Genomic DNA, 15,192 nt, shown 5'->3' with positions numbered 1-15,192 from the left:
CCAGGTCCTTGCTCAGGCAGGAGTTAATTCTAGCCATAACCAACCTCTCAAAACACTCCATCACAGTAGATGCGAGTGCTACCAGGCAATAGTCACTGCCTCAATGTACCCTGGGCACTGGTATGATTGCTGTCCTTTTGAAGCAGGTGGGAACCTCAGACCGCAGCAGTGAGAGGGTAAAGATATCCTTGAACATTCCAGCCAGTTGGTCGGCATAGGTCTTCAGTAACCGGCCAGTTACACCATTGGGGCCTGATGCCTTGTGAGGGTTCGGCCTCTTGAAGGACGTTCTGACATTGGCCTCTGAGAGAGATTACAGGGTCGCCGGATGCATTGGGGATTCACGCAGGTGTAATTTATTCTCCCACTGCCATTTATGCTGTTAGCTTTCACCTTATAGGATTTGCCTGGTAATCAATTTTACTATTGATTACAATTTTAACAGCAGGCTGATGGGTAAGGCTCTTTTAGACTTACTAATTTTTCCAATTCATTTGTTTTTCCTGGAAGAAAGATTAAGAATATCCATAGTGCAGGTGAAAGGGCTACTCATCTAGCATTAAAATAGTCAAATCTGAAATGTAACAAAGGCATGCTGTGGATATTTCAGCAGCAATGAGAATAGGCAGATTCAGGCAATATTACAGAAGTGAAAATAGCCTGCCTTAATAATGACCTGGATAAGTGAAAAACTCATCTTTGGTTTGAAATGTCATCAGGTTGCAAATGTTCTGGTTTAGTCTCACAGCTGACAGGGAAAAGGATGAAGTTATTGGATGGGAAATAGAAGTTGTAGGTGTGACTACAGACAATAGCTTTGGAGTGGTGAATATTTCATTTGAGAGGTTTAGGCTCAATCATTTATGATACCTTTAGTGTGCTGGAGACCGTGGTGAGGTCGAGAGGCATGGTGGCCAGGTACAGCTATGTGTTACAAGTGTGCAAATTGACTCTGTTTTCAGTTAATGTTATGAAAGGAAGCACAATAAGAAATAGGGATGAGGGATAGATTCTCAGAGGACAGCATTCTTGCACACAATTCAGGAGCAGGAGGAGAAGCAACTCTTTTTAAAGGAAGGATTAGGGCCTACTGCAGGCATAAATAATAACCTGAGTATGGAGGTGGAAATTATGTGTAGTTCTGATTGAATAGCTTGTGACAGTGTTCACAGAAGGTGATGAAAGAAGTTGATACTAAGGAAAAATAATAATAAAAACAGGAAAAGATAAAGAGAGAGGACATAATAAAGAGTCTACAATCTTTAAATTGCTTGGCTCAAAACACATCCCAGGATCTTATGAAAAGCAAAGGAATAAACAGCAGAAGATCTGACGATCATTTTCCAGTACCCTTGAAGTGGAGGTCACAATAATGATATGACAGTACTGGAGAGGTTGCAGAGGATATATACAGCAATTTTGCTGTGTCTAAGAATTATAGTTATAAAGGAGGAAATGGCAAGCTGAATTGTTCCTCTTTGAACTAAGGAGCATGAGGTAAGATTTAATTGACTTGAATAAAATTCTGTGGACAGAGTGGTATAATAAAGTTACTGGACTAGCTAACAGAATTTTAGATCTGGAGTTGAATTCCCATAACAGAGAATTGAAATTCGAAATGAACTTATGTTCCAGTAATTAAATAAAATCTGGAATCCTAAAAAAAAATTTCAGTAACTTTAACATCTCATCAGGTTCATTAATGTCTTTCAAGGTCCTTACCCAGTCTGGCCTAAATGTGACTGCACATCTACTAATGTGGTCGAGTCTTAATTGCCTCATTTCAGGGACAATTCAGAATGCATAATAAATGCCAGCAGTACCAACAAGATGCTTTGATTCCTCCAGTCGCCAAAGTGGGATTCAAACCAATATCTCTGGATCAATGGTCTAGAGCTCTGTCTGCTAGTCCAGTAACTTATTACACTTCTGTACTGGTGGTGGGGAAAGAGACAGAGTTAATTCCTCGGGTCGATGAGCTTCCATCAGAACTAGATGGAAAAAGATTAGTGTGTGCAAAAGTGGGTCCTTTACAAAGAAGGGAGAACTTATAATGAGGAGAAAGGAAATGGCCGAGAAATTAAACAAATAATGAAAATTTTAAAAATGCAGATGCTTTAAATGTGAAATAAATACAGAAAATGCTGTGAATGCTTGGCAGCTCAGGCATCATCAATTGAAAGAATCAATCAGGTTTATTATCACTGACTTATGTCATGAAATTTGCTGTTTTGCAGCAGCAGTACAGTGCAAAGACAATAATTACTATAAATTACAAAATAAAGTGCAAAAAAGGAATAAAGTAGTGTTCATGTTCAAGAGAAACAGAGTTAACATGTGTCAGAACCGAATAAATTAGACAAATACTTTCATTAAATAGAAGATATAAGAAAACATTGCTAGGGCCCTGACTATTCACTTTGTTTGTTCCAGTTTGGTTGAGGGGACCAAATGTAACACTTGCAAGTTTGCTGATTACACAAAATTAAGTTAAAAGATGAGTAGTGATGAGAATGTATAGAAGCTTCAAGGGGTTAATGAGAAATTGTGAGTAGGCAACAATATGGTAAATTGAATACAATGTGCAAAAATATGGTTATTCACTTTTATAGAAAAAAATAGCTGAGTATTTTTAAAATGGTGAGAGATTGGAAAATGTGGATGTTTAAGGAGATGAGTGTTCTTGTACACAAATCACTAAATGTTAACATGCAGGTACAGCAGGCAAATGGTATGTTGGTGTTTATTATGAGAAGGTTTGAATACAAGAGTAAAGATGTTTTCCAGCAATTATATAGGGATTTCATGAAGCCACATCTGGATTATTGTGTACAATTGGTGCCCTCTTCCAAAAATGGATATACATGCCATATATCAAGTAGAGTACAGCATGAATTCTAGGGATGGCGGGTTTGCCGCCTGAGGAGAAATTGAGTAGACATATTTAGCTTTTAGAGGAATGACAGGGGATCATATTGAAACATAAAATTCCCACAAGGCTTGAGAGGCTAGATGGAAGGAGTATGTTTCCCCAGCTGAGGAGTCTAGAATCAGAGGTCCTGGTCTCAGAATAACATTAGGCTATTTAGGATTGAGATGAGATGAAACTCCTTCACAGAGGGCACTGAATCTTTAGAATTTTCTATTCTGGAAGACTGTGGAGGCTCAATCATTAAATTCATTCAAAATAGGGATCAATAAATTTCTGGACAGTCAGGCAATCGAGATATGGGGGTAGTGCAGGAAAATGGTATTAAGGTAGAGTCCACCATAACAATGAACATCAGGGGAGGCTCAAAGGATCAAATGTTCCATCTTGCTTGTATTTCTTCTGCACTTACATCTTCTATTTTACATAAAACAGAATAGAAGTAGAAATAGGAATTGGCCATTCAGCCCTTTGTGCCTGCTGTGCTATTAGCTGATCTTCAGCCTCGGCACCATTTCCTACCCTAGCCCAATATTCCTTGATTTCTCTAACACATCAGTTTGAATGAACGACTGAATCTCCACAACCAACCAGGGTCGAGAATTCCAAAGATTCCTAACCATCTGAGTAAAGAATTTTCTCCTCATCCTAACACTAAATAGCTTATTCAGATTTTGATACTACTTATAGACTCCTTAGTCAGGGAAACATCCTACTTATGTCTACCCTGTTAAGACCTTTAAGTATTGTCTCTGATTTAATAAGGTCTATCTCATTCTTCTAAACTGCAGAGAAAACAGTCCTACTCAACTCAGTCCCTCCTCATATGGCAGATCTGCCATCTCAGAACCTATATGATGGAACTCTTCCCTCTATAGCAAATACATTATTCTTTTGGTAAGGAGCAGTCTCACCAAAGGCCTCATAAAAATGTGGTATATCACTGCTCAAGTCCTCCAGCAATATTAGTATTGGTTTAAAGATCAACATTCCATTTGGCTTCCTAACTGGCTACAGCAGCTGCATGTTAGCTTTCAGTGACTTACGCACGAGGAAACCCTGGTTTCTTTGAACATTAACATTTTCCAATCTCTCACCATTACAGTTTTTTTTCCTACCAAGTTGGATAACCTCACATTATTACACGAAACACTCAGCAGGCCAGGCAGCATCTATGTAGAGAAAAACTGTTAATGTTTCGGGTCCTAAGTTGTGTGTCAGAACTGGGAAGTAAAGAAAACAAAAATTGGTTTTCAGTTAGAAGAGAGGTAGGAAGGGGATGGATAGAAAAAAGGGAATCTCTCTGATTCTATGCATATTGTAAGACTAAATGACTTTGTGACAGTTAGTAGCCCATTTTGTTTCATTGTGTGATGTGTTGGTAATAGTAAGGCTGTGGGATAATGCCCAACAGGCCAAACTATACCAATAGAAAGAGAAAAACTAAGCCATAATGATAGACAGAAATGGCCAGTTCTGATAGACAGGAAAAAAATGAGTTACCTAACTTTTATTCTTTCTTTCCCAGTTCTGCAGCCAGATGTCGTGGTCTATGTAGGGACCAATGACGTGGATAGGAAGGAGGAGCTCCTGCAAAAAGAGTTTAGAGAATTAGGTGCAAAGTTGAAGGACAGGACCTCCAAGGTTGCAATCTCAGGATTGCTACCCATGCCACATGCTAGTGAGGCTAGAAATAGGAGGATAATGCAGCTAAATATATGCAGGATAATGCAGCTAAGGAGATGGTGCAGGAGGGAGGGCTTCATGTTTCTGGACAATTGGGCTTTGTTCTAGGGAAGGTGGGACCTGTTCCGTCGGGACAGTTTGCTCCTGAACTGGAGGGGGACTAACATACTTGCAGGTAGGTTTGCTAGTGCTGCTCTGGGGAGGGTTTAAACTAGATTTTCAGGGGGGAGGGGAACCAGAGTGTTAGAGCAGATAGTGAGGTGGAGGAGGAAAAAGGTCATGCGAGGACTGCAGGTATAGACAGAAATCAATGGTTTGTTCGTGATAGAAATGTTCTCAGGTGCATCTATTTCAATGCAAGGAGTATTGTAGGTAAAGCAGATGAGTTTAGGGCGTGGATTAGCATGTGGGATTACGACATTATTGCTATTAGTGAGACTTGGTTGCAGGAGGGGCAGGACTGGCAGTTTAATGTTCCGGGGTTCCATTGTTTCAGATGTGATAGAGGGGGAGGGATGAAAGGGGGAGGATGGCATTACTAGTCAGGGAAAATATCACAGCTGTGCTTAGACAGGACTGCCCGGAGGGCTCGTCTAAAGAGGCCATATGGGTGGAGGTGAGGAACAGGAAAGGGGTGGCCACACTAATAGGGTTGTATTATAGACCACCCAACAGTCAGAGAGAATTGGATGAACAAATCTGTAGTGAGATAGCAGACCGATATAAGAAACAAAGTTGTAATAGTAGGGGATTTTAACTTACCGCATATTGACTGGGACTCCCACACTGTGAAAGGGCTGGATGGCTTGGAATTTGTCAAATGTGTTCAGGATAGTTTTCTAAATCAATATATAGAGGTACCAACAAAAGAGAATGCAATACTTGATCTATTAGGGAACCAGACAGGTCAGGTGACAGAAGTATGCGTAGGTGAGCATTTTGGGTCCAGTGACCACAATGTCATTAGTTTCAAGTTAATTATGGATATGGATAGGTCTGGTCCTCGAGTTGAGGTTCTAAATTGGAGAAAGGCCAATTCTGTGGAAATGAGAAAGGATCTGGGAAGAGTAGATTGGGATAAGTTGTTTTCTGGCAAGGATGTGTTCAGTAACTGAAAGGCCTTCAAAGGCAAAATTTTGAGAGTGCAGAGTTTGCATGTTCCTGCCAGGATTAAAGGCAAAGTTAATAAGCATAGGGAACCTTGGTTTTCAAGGGATATTGGCGATCTGGTTAAGAAAAAGAGAGGTGTATAGCAGGTAGAGGCAACTAGGAACAAATGAGGTACTTGAAGAGTATAGAAAATGTAAGAAAATACTAAAAAAGGAAATCAGGAAGGCAAAAAGAAGACATGAGGTTGCTTTGGCAGATAATGTGAAGGTAAACCCCAAGGGTTTCTATGAGTATATTAAGAGTAAAAGGATAGTAAGGGACAGAATTGGTCCCCTAGAAGATCAAAGTGGTCGTCTATGTGTGGAGCCTCAGGAGATGGTGGAGATCTCAAACAGTTTTTTTGCATCAGTATTTCCTCAGGAAACTGGCATAGTGGATATGGAAGAAAGGGAAACAAGCAGTAGTGTCATGGAACATATAGAGATTAAACAGGAGGAAGTGCTTGCTGCCTTACAGCGAATAAAGGTAGATAAACCCCCTGGGCCTGACAAGATATTTCCTCAGACCTTGAGAGAGACTAGTGTAGAAATTACAGGGACCCTGGCAGATATATTTAAAACGTCCTTAGCCACGGGTGCGGTGCCAGAGGACTGGAGGGTAGCTCATGTTGTTCCATTGTTTAAAAAAGGCTTTAAAAGTAAACCAGGTAATTACAGGCCAGTGAACCTGACATCAGTAGTAGGTAAATTATTGGAAGGTGTTCTGAGAGATGGGATATACAAGTATTTAGACAGCCAAGGGCTGATTAAGGATAGTCAGCATGGCTTTGTGCGTGGTAGATCGTGTTTAACAAATCTTGTAGAGTTTTTTTTGAGGACGTTGCCAAGAAAGTGATGAAGGAAAGGCTGTGGATGTTGTCTACATGGACTTCAGTAAGGCCTTTGACAAGGTCCCACATGGGAGGTTAGTTCAGAAGGTTCAGACACTAGGTATCCATTGAGAGGTTGTAAACTGGATTCGAAATTGGCTGTGTGGGAGATGACAGAGTGTGGTAGTGGATGATTGTTTCACAGACTGGAGGCCTGTGACTAGTGGTGTGCCTCAGGGATCTGTGCTGGGACCATTGTTGTTTGTTGTCTATTTCAATGATCTAGATGATAATGCGGTAAATTGGATCAACAAGTTTGCTGATGACACTAAGATTGTTGTGGACAGCAAGGAAGGCTTTCAAAGCTTGCAGAGGGATCTAGACCAACTGGAAAAATGGGCCAGAAAATGGCAGATGGAACTTAATGCAGACAAGTGTGAGGTGTTGCATTTTAGAAGGACAAATCAAGGTAGGACATACACAGTAAGTGGTAGGGCACTGAGGAGTGCAGAGGAACAAAGGGATCTGGGAGTTCAGATACATAATTCCCTGAAAGTGGTGTCACAGGTAGACGGATGTAAAAAAAGGCTTTTGGCATCCTGGCATTCATAAACCAAAGTATTGAGTATAGGAGTTGGGATGTTATGGTGAGGTTGTATAAGACATTGGTGAGGCCAAATTCGGAGTATTGTGTGCAGTTCTGTTCACCTAACTATAGGAAGGATATCAGTAAAATTGAAAGAGTGCAGAGATTTACTAGAATGTTGCTGGGTCTTCAGGAGTTGAGTTACAGGGAAAGATTGAACAGGTTAGGGCTTTATTCCTTGGAGCATAGAAGAATGAGGGGAGATTTGATAGAGGTTTACAAAGTTATGAGGGGTATAGACAGCATTAATGCGAGTAGGCTCTTTCTACCTAGATTAGGAGAGATAAGAATGAGAGGACATGGCTTTAGGGTGAAAGGGGAAAGGTTTAGGGGGAACATGAAGGGGAAACTTCTTCACTCAAAGAGTGGTGGGAGTGTGGAATGGGCTACCATCTGATTTAGCAAATGCAGGCTCACTCTTAAGTTTTAAGAATTGGATAAAAGGATGGGAGAGGTCTGGAGGGTTATGGACTGGGTGCAGGTAAATAGGACTAACAGAATAAAGTTTTGGCACAGACTAGAAGGGATGAATGGCCTGTGTTCTGTGCTGTAGTGTTCTATGGTTCCATCATTAAGGACCCTCCACCATCTGGGACATGCCCTCTTCTCATTACTACCATAATGGAGGTGGTACAGGAGTCTGAAGATCCACATTCAACGATTCAGGAACAGCTTCTTCCCCTCTGCCTGATTTCTGAACATTCCATGAACACTACCTCACTAGCGCAGTTTTTCAGATTTCCAATATCAAGTTTTGCTTTTCAAGAACCCATCATCCCCCATCATGAACATCAATTATTAGTAGAAAATATTTAAGTTAATTTGTGAAAGAATTGGATGTTGGGATTGAGAAATGATTTGAAACTTGAAACTCACTGCCTGAAAAGTGGCATACCAGCAGCCCTCAATGTTTTTGAAAGCTAACCAGAGGAGCATAAACAGAAGCTGAAACGTGAGGATCCATGACAGAAAGTCATACAGTGCAGGTCTGAGGAAAGCAGATGAGTTTCTACGTGACTGCTTTGTGTCAGTAGACTGGTCCCTGTTCAAGGACGCAGCACTCAGCCTAAATGAGTACGTCACCACCGTCACAGACTTTATCAGCAAGTGTGTTGAGGATTTTGTACCAAAGAGGACAATCCGGATGATCCCAAACTGGAAACCATGGATAAACCAGGAGATCCACTCCCCACTGAAGTCTAGAACGGCAGTGTTCAAATCAGGTGACCCTGACAAGAAATCAAGATACAACCTCTGTAGAGCTATCAGAGATGCCAAGAGACAATGCCAGTCCAAAATAAGGGTCCCAGACCTGCCATCAGTTGTGACAGAGCTTACATGCTATAATGGGCTACAAAACAAAGTCAGGCAGCATTACCAACAACAGTTTATCCCTTCCCACTGAGCTTAACACATTCTATGCATGTTTTGAACAGAAAGGGATTGGAATGTCACCATCCACCCAACATCCTCCAATGCATCTGAACCCACAGTCACCGCTGCAGATGCAAGATCAGCCTTCCAAGAGTGAAACAGCAGAAAGCAACTGGCCTGGATGGTGTCCGTGGCCATGTCCTTAGATCCTGCGCAGATCAATTGGCAGGAGTATTTGCAGACATTTTTAATGTCTCCCTGCTTCAATCTGAGGTTCCCACCTGCTTTAAGACCACTATCATCCCTGTATCTCAGAGAAAAACAAGGTAACATGCCTTAATGACTATCGACCAGTGGCTCTGACATCCACCATCATGAAGTGATTCAAGAGGCTGGTCACGGAACGCATTAACTCCAGCCTCCCAGACAACCTCGACCCACTGCAATTTGCCTACCACTGAAACAGATCTACAGCAGTCACCACCTCCCTGGTCCTACAGTCATCTCTGGAGCATCTGGACAGTAAAGACACCTATGTTAGACTATTGTTTATTGACTACATCTCTGCCTTCGGTACTATTATTCCAAGCAAACTCATCTCCAAACTCCTAAACTTAGGACTTAACACCTCCCTTTGCAACTGGATCCTTGACTTCCTGACCAACAAACCACAATGAGGACAGGCAGCAACACCTTGAAATTTGGCATGTCCCCTTTGACCCTCATCAACTTTTATCGATGCACCATAGAAAGCATCCCATTCAGAGGCATCACGGCTTGGTATGGCAACTGCTCTGTCCATGACCACAAGAAGCTGCAGAGAGTTGTGGACACAGCTCAGCACATCATGGAAACCAGCCTCCCCTCCATGGACTCTATCTACACTTCTCATTGCCTCAGTAAAGCAGCCAGAATAATCAAAGATCCCACTCACCTCAGACATTCTCTCTTCTCCATCCTCTCATCAGGCAGAAGATAAAAAAGCCTTAAAGCACATAACACTAGGCTCAAGGACAGCTTCTATCCTGCTGTTATAAGGCTATTGAATGGCTCCCTTGTACAACAGGATGGACTCCTGACCTCACAATCTACCTTGTTATGACCTTGCACCTTACTGTCTACCTGCACTTCCTCTGTACTGTAACACCTTATTCCACACCCTGTTATTGTTTTTAACCTTGTACTATCTCAATACTATGAGATACTATGTTTGGAGTTGATCTGTATGGACAGTATGCAAGACAAGTTTTTCCACTGTATCTTAGTACCTGACAATAAACCAATTTAACTTTGCCAGCAACACATTAAGAACTGAGATTAGTCCAAAATAGTTGTTTTTGACTGTCACAGACAAGGGGCTGAATGAAAAGTTTGGGGGCTTGGAATTATTATTCCTGTTTTGCTTCTTCCTCCAATGTTCTTCACTTCAACTTTTCTGCCTCCCCAACAAACAACATAGACGCCTGATAAAAATCACCCAGCTTTTAACAACATCCAATCTGTCCGGTTAAGAAACCTCCTCAAACGCAACTTTTCATCTCCAACGAGCTACACCCATTCACCAGACTGGGGAAGGCGTCAAGGATGGGCGGGGTGGGTGCCAAGGAATGGGGAAACTCCGTGGGGAGAGGGACCACTGACGACTGTCACTGGTCTCACTGAGATGATTCTAACCCATTACCCTCAGCATCCCAGGACGGGGGGCTCCATCCCCTCCCCACCCCACTGCAGAATAAAACTCCTCAACGTCCGCACGTGTACATGGGCCTCGCCACCTGCGCCGCTCGCTGCCTGACGCCCATCTAGTCTGCTCACAGCCTGTGCCGAGGTCTTATTTATTAGCGTTGAATGCAAATGAGGCGCCGAGTGTCCAATCACCCCGCAGCCCGGGAGGGGGGCGGGCATTAGCAAAGCACGGTCGCCTGACAACAGGCCGGAAGGAATGTATGTGTACGGAAGCCAGTGTGGGTCAAGCGATGTATTGAACTGGGTTTGTTGCACCGAAGTGGGAAGGAGCAGAGGATAGAACTGAGGTGAACGATAACAGCGGGGTCGGACGGTCCCCAGGTCAGTTCTGTTCGGGATCGAGGGGAGGGGAGGGGAGGGGAGGGGAGGGGAGGGGAGTGGTAGACAGAAGCGGGCGTTCCTCTGCCTTGTTTTCCAGCCACTTGAACCGGCTGTTAGTGGTTAGTTTCAGGAAGGAGTTAAACTCCCGACTTGCCGCAACAGATCAGCTGTGAGCTCTGCTCCTGCTCTGTGAAGGTATGAACCTCGGGGCTTTTTGTCTGTCAGCTCGGCTGCATCTTGAGGTATTCAAGAGACTGACGGGCATCGCTTTTTGATTTGCGGGGAAGAATGTACTATGTTGTCTTTGTGCTTATTTGTGCTGTCGTAAAACTTGCAGCTTTATAGTTTAATTATTGGCGATTAATCCTCTTTCTAAATTTAATTCATAATTTTGAGGAGGTAATCAGAGGAGAGGGAATTCTAGAAATATACATAGATAATTATAATCTTTTGACATACGAATATTCGCACAGAACGCTTATGATCAGGGAACGTGAGGGCGGTTCGTGTCACTGTTGGTTTAATCTGTCAACTTGTTTGCCAGTCAGTGCATTAATAAAAAGGAAAAGGAGTGACTCTGGAGGACTTGTTTTATCAAAAGGCTCATTTGACAATTGCAAATAAGCGTATTCTTCTGGATGCATTTGGCGGATTTTTTATTATTATTAACAACGAGACTGTGTCCCTATGGTGACCATAGGAAAGTCCTTCAACGGTTTATAAAAAGTATTGGCATCTACTGATTAACCCTTTGTGTTCCGGATTTCAATTCATTGGGCCTACTTTCCCAGGCATACTTTTGTTTTTCAGCATTAAGTCATCTCCCTTATAAAATAAAAATTGCATTTGAAATATATTAGTTTTTTTCAAAACAGAACTAAATTTGTATACGTTTCCACCAGTGATGAACATCCCTGAAGTTAATTTCAGTATCCAGATTTTGGTATAAAAAAATACTAGTTTTCTTTTTGTAAGTTTTCTAACCGTTAAGATATTTGCTAGGTTGATTTTTTTTCCAATACCTTTTTGAAGTTTCCTGAAAACTACAGTGGCAATGTTTTTTCTACATGTAGCATCTGATTCCTGATAGATTTTGAGAAAGTACAAATTTAAAAGGTCTATTTGACAAAATATGGCGCACACCCTAGGTTCGCTGGTAGCATTTTCCTTTTGGTGAGGTGGTGCATGGTCCTTGCAAGCAAACATAGTGGCACATCTAGTGAAGCAACTGTCTAGCAGCTCCAACGACCTGGGTTCAATCCTAACTTCTGGTGCTGTCTGTGGAGCTTGCATGTTCTCCCTGTGACTGCGTGAGTTCATGAGTTTCACCCATGTACTTTGGTTTCCTCCCATGTTCCAAAGATGTGCAAGTGGGTAAGTTAATTGACCATTGTAAATTTCCCCAGCATGTGGATGAATGCTAGAATCTGGTGGGGGGGGGGGGGTGGAGTGGGGGTGGCGTTAATGGGAGTGTGGGGAGAATAGGTTACAGAGAAAATTACTTGCGACAGGGTTGCTCTGTGAGCCAACGTAGATAAAATAGACCGAAATGGCTGCCTCCTGTGATATATGGAATCCTGTATCTGGATTCTGGGTTTACATGGTCAGCTAAGTTGTGGGAGGCAACATAATTTTTTCAGCATGCAAGTTGAGATTGATAGGCTGTAGAGTATAGTTATTTCCATTATGGATCTTTACAGCTTTTCAGAATGTTAATTAGTCTGCAAATCCATGTACTTCACTCTAACAAAAAATGGCAAAGAAACAACAAAATTGTAGAAAATGGATTTGATTGTTGAATGCTTATGCCACATGTAATCATAAAACTACTAAATGAACTCATTGAATTTGTGATGCAATTTGGGATCTCCAATAGTATGTCATCAAAGTAGGAGTTTTAAGAAAATAAACAAATATTTGTAAAGCTGGTCTTGAATCCTGTATCCCCTTGTGCATAAAATAATTTCAAATTCAAGGTATTTTAGTTAAAGCAGTCACATTACAGCTCATGAAAGTTAAATTGAATGACAGCATAAATTTAAGCCTTTATTCTTTCTGATATTTAAGAAAGCTCATTTGTTTCATTGATTGGTAATCCTGTTGGGAAATGTTTAAAATGTAAATGTGATTGTTTCCTCTTTCTTCCATTGCACCCGTCATCCCCCTTCCCACAACTCCTTATCCTCCAAACTCTTTCCATTTAGCTTTCATTGGTGCTACAAGGGGCAGTTCTAGTTGGGAGGTTGAGCAAGAGTGCAGTTTCCCTTTCTGCACCCTTCACAAGCAGTGAGTATCTATAGGTTAAATATTATGCTCAATGCAATTGTAGAATATGTAAGGGTCCTTCTACACCTTTAGCGATGGCTGCACATTTTTACTCAATATCAACATAATTAGCAAGTTTTGATACAAGAGACTGCAGATGCTGGAAATCTTGAACAATGCACACCAAATGCTGGAGGAACTCAGTAGGTCAGGCAGCATCTATGCAGGGCAATGAACAGATCTGTCAAGGGCAATGAACAGTCGACGTTGCGGGCCGAGACCCTTCAGGATTGGAAAGGAAGAAGGCAGAAGCCAGAATAAAAGGGTAGGGGGAGAGGGAGGAGCACAAGCTGGCAGGTGATAGGTGAGAGGGGGAAGGTAGGTAGGTGGGGGAGGGGGGTAAAAGGGAATGATGTGAGAAGCTGGAAGGTGATAGGTGGAAGAGGCAAAGGGCTGAAGAAGAAGGAATCTGATAGGATTCCTTCTTCCATCACCATCCTCCTCCATCTGGCAGAACGGGTACTCGCCCTCGACAACTTCTCTTTCGGCTTTCCCCACCTTCTCCAGAGCAAAGGTGTAGCCATGGACACTCGCATGGGCCCCAGCTATGCCTGCCTTTTCATCGGCTATGTGGAAGAGTCCATGTTCCAAGCCTACACCGGTAATGCTCCCCAACTCTTTCTCCACTACATTGACAACTGCATCGGTGCTGCTTCCTGCACCATGTGGAGCTTGTCAATTTCATCAACTTAGCCTTCAACTTCCACCCCACCCTCAAATGTACTTGGTCCATCTCTGACACCTCTCTCCCCTTTCTTGATATCTCTGTTGCCATCTCTGGAGACAGATTAGTGACATTTTTTTACAAACCCACTGACTCCCTCAGTTACCTTGACTATACCTCTTCCCACCCTGTCACTTGCAAGGATGCTATTCCCTTCTCTCAGTTCCTTTGCCTCCGCCACATCTGCTCTCATGATGAGGCTTTCCGTTTCAGGACATCCAAGATCCCCTCCACTACTATTAATCTGCATCTCCTCCATTTCCCACATGTTTGCCCTCACCCCATCTCCCCCCTCCGCCCCCCGAGATAACAGGGACAGGGTTCCCCTTGTCCTCACCTACCACCTTACGAGCCTCCACATCGAACACATCATTCTCCACAACTTCCACTATCTCCAACGGGATCCCACCACCAGGCACATCTTCCTCTCCCCTCCCCTCTCCACTTTCAGCAGGGATCGCTCTCTCCACGACTCCCTTGTACACTCATCCTTCCCCACTGATCACCCTCCAGGCACTTATCCCTGCAACCGTGCAAAGTGTCACACCTGCCTCTACACCTCCTCCCTCACCACCATTCAGGGCTCTAAACAGCCCTTCCAGGTGAGGTGACACTTCGCCTGCGAATCTGTCGGTGTCATTTATTGCATCCAGTGCTCCTGGTGCAGCCTCCTCTACATAGGTGAGACCCAACGCAGATTAGGGGACTGCTTCATTGAGAGCCTTCGCTCCGTCCACCGCAACAGCCAAGATCTCCCGGGGGGCAGCCATTTTAATTCCACTACACCTTGTATTCCGCCTTGGTAGTCTCCAACCTGATGGCGTCAACATCAATTTCTCTAACTTCTAGTAACCACTCCCCTCTGTTTCCTTCCCTTCCCCCTTTGTTTTCCCTCATTCCTTCACCCCTTCTCTTTCCCCTCCCCCGCCCTCACGACATGCCCACCTCCTTCCCTTTATTCCATGGTCTACTGTCCTCTCCTATCAGATTCCTCATTCAGCCCTTTGCCTCTTCCGCCTATCACCTCCCAGCTTCTCACATCATTGCTATTGGTATTGTCACTTGTACTGAGGTACAGTGAAAAACTTGTCTTGCATACCAATCGTACAGGTCAATTCATTACACAATGCAGTTACATTGCGTTAGTACAGAGTGCATTGAGGTAGATAAGATAAGATAAGATATCTTTATTAGTCACATGTACATCAAAACACACAGTGAAATGCACCGTTGTGCAGAATTATCCTGGGGGCAGCCCGCAAGTGTCGCCACGCTTCCGGCACCAACATAGCGTGCCCACAGCTCCTAACCCATACGTCTTTGCAATGTGGGAGGAAACAGGAGCACCCGGAGGAAACCCACGCAGACACGGGGAGAACGTCCAAACTCCTTACAGACAGTGGCCGAAATTGAACCCAGGTCGCTGACACTGTAATAGCGTTACACTTACCGTTACACTACCG

General features: G+C 43.1%; 1 protein-coding gene across 4 annotated transcripts in view; it reads left to right on the top strand.

Moving 5' to 3' along the window:
* Positions 1-10,548: 10,548 nt before the first annotated feature.
* The window catches only part of LOC127581216 (protein FAM214B), a 93,365-nt gene continuing 88,721 nt past the window's right edge, over positions 10,549-15,192 (top strand). Inside the window, exons 1-2 of one of the 4 annotated variants that reach the window (XM_052035403.1) lie at positions 10,593-10,680; positions 12,885-12,966. The gene's annotated coding sequence lies outside the window, so the exon portion shown is untranslated. Of the gene's footprint in view, positions 10,681-10,855; positions 10,876-12,884; positions 12,967-15,192 lie in introns of those variants that run through there. The other 3 variants (XM_052035394.1, XM_052035373.1, XM_052035420.1) reach the window with 3 other exon arrangements.

This window comes from Pristis pectinata, chromosome 2 (assembly GCF_009764475.1).
Source record: "Pristis pectinata isolate sPriPec2 chromosome 2, sPriPec2.1.pri, whole genome shotgun sequence".
Lineage (NCBI taxonomy): Eukaryota > Metazoa > Chordata > Chondrichthyes > Rhinopristiformes > Pristidae > Pristis > Pristis pectinata.
This window is presented reverse-complemented; position numbering and strand designations above follow the sequence as displayed.